The sequence below is a fragment of the Ictidomys tridecemlineatus genome, chromosome 13 (assembly GCF_052094955.1).
Source record: "Ictidomys tridecemlineatus isolate mIctTri1 chromosome 13, mIctTri1.hap1, whole genome shotgun sequence".
Taxonomy (NCBI): Eukaryota; Metazoa; Chordata; class Mammalia; order Rodentia; family Sciuridae; genus Ictidomys; species Ictidomys tridecemlineatus.
In genome coordinates this window covers 37062596-37068595 of record NC_135489.1, presented here as the reverse complement: position 1 = coordinate 37068595, position 6000 = coordinate 37062596, and positions in this window count along the sequence as shown.

Genomic DNA, 6000 nt, shown 5'->3' with positions numbered 1-6000 from the left:
AGTGGTAAATATCTATAACCTATAATTTTATCTTCTAGATCAGGTGTTGACAACATTTTCAGGAAAGAACCAGGAAGGTAAATATATTTGGTTTTTGTGGGGCATTTAATCTCCGTCATAACTACTCAACTTTACGGTTAAAGGGTGAACAACCGCAGATAACATCTAAATGAATAAGCCAATAAAATTTTACTTAATAAAACGATGAGCACATCAGATTTAGCTGACTGTTCTTATTTTGGTGGTCTCTGTTCTCAAATGTATGTATAGTTGTAACTATATTAATAAAAGTATCAGGAGTTGAAGTATATTATAACCTACCTCCATTGTTAAATGTAGAACTAATTACATAATAAAAAGAATTTACTTTTTCCTTTGTACCATAAATACATATATCCCTGTTGACGAGACAGAGACATTCCCAAACCATTCCATCTTTTATTGTTATAATCCAGGAAAGATGTATGGTTTGGGGCAATCCCTCTTTCAGAGAAGAGCTGCTAAAGGATAAGATTTGGTTTCTGGAGAGAGATGGGTGATTGATTTCTGGGGAAAGTTGGGTTTCTCCACAATATACCTTTCTAGGAGCATTTCTCTCTCCTGGGCTCTCAGGCTGTTGGTTTTCTTTGCCACGTGTCCACTTACTGGACATCTCTTCCTTTTCTCTGGCCTAAGTTAGAGAGGTTTTCAAGTTGCCAAGTTGCATCAAAATCCCCTGGGATGAGTCACTGATATGGCAGATTGCACTGACCTACGTAACTGTCCACCCACCCCTGCTCTTGTCCCCTTTGGGATGCTGATACACATTCGGTGGCACTTAGGAGTCTAGATTTTGAACACGTGCCACTCTGGGTGATTCAGCTGACACTCGCTGAAAGTACTACTCTAGGGGAAAGGATTGTTCAGGGTCAGAGGGACGCAGATTGGCCATCAGCTGGAAGCCGGGCTCCTTTCCTTGTGAAGGAGAAGAAAAGGGCCTGTGGCTCCTCCTTTTCCTCTCCCTTCGCCTGCCAGCTCTGCCATCGTGGAGACACCTCATTGCCTCACCTGGTCTGCTGGGTACAAAAGTGGAAGCACACGAGAATGCATGTGACCTGGAGCCCTCACCTCAGGTGACCCCTGAAGCTTGATCCAGGCACAGACTCTGGCTCTGTGCCAGGTGCTGCTGGTCTTGGTGATGGAGAAGCCTGGTGTTACGTGTGGTCATGAGAAAGCTGAAACAGCCTCCCAGTGAAGACATGCGTCCATCACATGCTTCTCTTCTGTCCCCTTCCTCTCCCCAAAAGGAAATAAAACCCATGATTCGTCAAAGCTAATTCAGCTGAGTTTCTGAGAAATACTACAGAATTGTTTAGAGTCAGAGAGATGCAGAATAACACAAAGATGATGACGGTTATGGCAGAAAAATAGTGTCACTTTCAACACTGGAGTGTAACAGGGGCTCTGAAGTCGGCCTGGGCATTTCTGTTTATATTGAACTCATTTTATTTTCTGATCATCAGTCAAGGCTCTGTGTAAGTTTTAGGACTGTTTTGCTGATGTGAAATAAATGGCCAGAGAGTGGATTGGCCTGGTAGATAAGATTCTGTCACCTTTTAGCTGAAGGATCAGAAAAGCTAATTTGACCTTTTTGTACTTTGGGTTTGTCATGCTTAAAATGAGGATAACACCGTCTCCCTCATGTGCATGGCAGAAGATAAGAAGTGATATCTACTGGAATAGAGCGGATGTGGGAATAACTTGAGGGATGCTAATTTTCATGAACCAGGGCACCATCCTCTTCCCTGGTACTCTGATTGCCTACTGCAGAAAATGTAGTGAAGCCCATAGTTTCTATTTCTTCACATAAATAAGTCATAGGAGCTAAGTTTTCTATTGTCTTTGGTGGCACTCACTTATAGAAACATGGAATCATGGAATACATCAAATTTCAGCAGAGTGGCCAAATTGTGGGCTCTAGACCCGGACATCTTCAGCCTATCACATCTCCACCACTTTCCACTGTACCTACTTGGACAACGTATGCAGTTGTTGTGCCTCAGTTTCCTCATGGACAATACTGGGATAATAGCGATACATACATCACCGACTTTGTAATAGGATTGAGAATTAATATATGTAAAGTATTTGGTTCTTGGCACATATAGTTAAAGCTTGAAAAGTATTAGTCATTGCCATTATTTCAACAGAACAGGAAGGTGACTGACCAACAAAGGAAGGGATCTGGACAGAATTCCTCAGCTCAGCAGGAAGAGGGTAGAGTCTTCACAACCAATATGGTGCCTCTTATATACAAGGATGTGGTTTCATGGATGGTCTGGAGCAGTCTCAGAGAATTAGGAAAAAAACAATCCACATGAGGTATAAAAAGTAGATGGAAATACTATTACGATACTGTTTTTCCAGATATCCCTTTATCCAATTGCTAAATGACTTTGTTCAAAATGAAAGTGAGCAAACAGATTGAAAAACTAGGTCTGGCTCAAGTTTTGAAAATAAGTTTTATGACTCTTAATGCTTTTAGTGTATGTGGAGTCCCTATGGGGACCTTATGTAAGCAACCTTGGGAACATCTATGAATATTATTCTGCTGCCTACAAGTGCAAAGGAGGGCTGAGAAGTCTGTTTCTCAGCAAATACTGGAATGAGCTCTTGCATTTTTTGGGGTCCATTTGGTTATAGAGGTCTGGCAAGAATTGTTTTTATTTTCTAAAATTAAATATCGCTGAGACACTCAAATGGAAATGTGAGAAGGAGCAGCACTCTGGGATTCAAAATTTTATTCAGTGTGCACCTCTAAACCTTCTATTTTCATATTTACTGTCATGTTTGTGTTTGAGGAAGAGCTTATTCTCATTTTACACATGGACAAACGGCTCTAGCCCAGTGGCTGTCAACATAGGGCCGGGTGCCAGCATGCTCCCCGGTGACTTACCGATCCTTCCCAAGCATAGATTTCTCCTCTATCTAAATCTCCCACCTCTGACTTCAAAGCGGCGTGGGGTTCTGCAGGTTAGAGGCATTTAATACATTCTGGTTGAAGGACTTTTCTAATGAATTTTTATTCCAAAAAAAAAAAAGTAAAAAGAAAGAAAAGAAAACCCAAACCTACAGGCACAAGGAAGGTAGAAAACCAAAAGATATCCTGGTTTAAATGTCTCCTGCCATTATAAATGTATCAAAGGATGAGTTTTATTAATTAGTAGGAAAACACAGATAATATATTTGGTGTACATAAAAGAACCAATTCCTGGAAATTCAATGTAAAATAATAGAGCGGGCCTGGAAAAAAAAAATGCAGGATTAGAGATTAGAAGATCTTGTTTCTAATCTTGACTGGAACGGTGAGAAATCCCCAAAGTCTGAGCTTCAGTTTAACAAAGCAATTTTAATACCTCTGTTGTTTCTGTGGCATAAACCAAGCAAACCAAGGTAGAGAATCCCATTTTCTAGACTGTAAAGCTCTCAAAATTGACCACTAAACCTTTTCTTTTTAAACAAATGACTAGTATTTATATATTACAAGTGTCTGTTCAGTTTCTTACACTCTGTTTCATATTCAAGGAGGTATTGAAAGGGGCTTAGTGAGTTGGTGAAGGGGAAAATAAAAGTCCACATCATATTTGTTAGTTGGCCACACTGAGCCGGCCTTTCCTCTCTGAGCATCCGTAACTCTTCATATATTTAGGACTCATTTCAAATGTCAGTGGAGTTGGCCTTTCCTGTCCACCACCAGCCAATGTCAAGATTAATGAGGAGAAAATGTTGCTGGCTGGAAGGACCGGGCCACTGAACAAGGTGCCCCTGTACATGGCTTTTGCTTTCTATGTGGGCAGATCCCCAGTTCACATGGGCTTTTTTCCAATTTCAGCTCTTTCTCTTGACCCTTCAAGTTTCAGTCTCACCGGGTCTGGACATGGGGTTGAGCAAATAACCCCACCATGGCTATTACTCCTGGGACCCCCCAAGTAGGTGAGCAATGGGCCACTGTGAGTTCCTTGGCCTCAGGGATCAACAAAAGCAAACCCAATACAGTTTCCCTGGGAGAAGAGATTCTCAGCCTGAACTTTGGGAACAAGGACACACCAATTAGGTCCTTCATGAGGGGTGGTGGGTTTACTGTGAGAAACAAACCTTATAAAACATGACAAAGGCACCCGTCAGAAGTCCAGCTTCCTATTTGATTCTAAGATATTATGAAAGGATCTGCATCTGACCTTTGGTGCTGGAAATACCTGTAGGCAAGCTGCATACTAATGCACAGAAGGGGAGTAACTGCCTTAGGCATGAGGCAAATTTCTGCTGGTCGCAGGTCCTGAACTACTCTGCTCTCTGAATGGGATGCATAGAGCACGTGTGACATCACATATCACAAAGGCACATCTTTCGGAGAAAACACACAGCTCCCATGGAACCATCATTTCACCAATACACAAAGAAAACTAAACCCAAACATGTATAACATGTCATGAAATTGCAGTTTCATTGCCTAACAAGTTCCTCTCCCAGCCGGGTTGGCTACAGAAATTCTGACATTCCTTTTTCTAGTCCTCGGAAGGGCCCCACATTTTCCAGACCTCACATAGCATATAAAGACATCACTTCTGTGTTTCTATAGAGGACAGAAGAGGTGGGCAGCAGGTAGAGTTTTCTGGTTTTAAAAGCTACTTTAAATAAAGACTCCTTATAACAGATTTTCCATAAAGTGAGATTGTTATAATACCAGGTCAGCAAATGAGGTGAAAACTTATTTTCCTGATCTCATGATTCATTTGAACAAACAAGGTACTTACTGGAGAAAAAAAAAAGTTTTAGTGGGAGATACTCTATTTCCAAATTTTTTTTTCCTTTATGAACTGTTCTTCTCTGCTTTCCTTTCTTCCATTTCTTCAGTCTTTGCTCTTAGTTGCATTGTGCTGTTTTTATAAATTTTATTCCTATTTGAGTTTTTAACTTATTATTTGACTTAATATGGTATGATTAAACTCTCCATGAAATCTCTTCACCTATCTGGAACTTCACCTCCTCTCTTTAGCCCAGCAGGTGAGAGTTGGCTATTTTTCAGTACAGTCTCCTTGTATTTTGCCTGAAGACACAGAGAAGGGGCCTGGGAGGTATTGCTGGCCATGGAGATGAGGGCACATCTCTAATCCTGTCAGCTCATGGCTAGTTCAGTTTCAGAAATCACTATATTTAGGCAGACTATCTATGATCTGTATCTGGAGACAGGCAATTCATCTTCAGATTCCTATATACCCCGATCTCTAGGAGGATCCTTAGAAACTTTGTTTTTGACAGATTCAATGTGACTATTTCCCATAATATCCTACCCTTTTCCCTCAGTAGCTTTCTTGGCCTATAACCCTCACAGAAGGGAAATTAAGAAGAAATGTGAATGGCTAACAACACTGTGACAAAACTCTCTCATCATCAACTATCAGGGAAATGCAAATCAAAATTACACTGAGATACCATCTCACCCCAGTTAGAATGACCACTATGCAAAATAAAAACCAACAAGCAAGCAAACAAAAATGCTAATGCTGGTGAGGAGGTAGAGAAAAAAAAAAGAATTATTAGTGGGAATGTAAATTAGCATAATTATTATGGAGAACAGTATGGAAGTTCTTTAAAGAAATAGAAACAGATCTGCCACCCAATCTAGCTATCCCACTTCTGAGTATATATCCAAACGAAATCAGCATACCAAAGAGACACCTTCATACTCATGTTTATTGTGGCACTATTCACCATAGTTAAGATCTGGAATCAGCCTAGGAGCTCATCAACAGGTGTATAAGGAATGGTGACTATATACAATGTAGTATTAAGCAGCCAAAAAACATGAAATCCTGGATTTTTTTTTTTTGCAGCCAAATAGAAGATATTGTCAACTGAAATAAGCCAGACACAGAAAGACAAGTACTACATGCTTCCTCTCTTGTGTGAAAGCTAATAAAGGGTAACCTGATAGTTAATAATGATTAACAGTGATTGAAA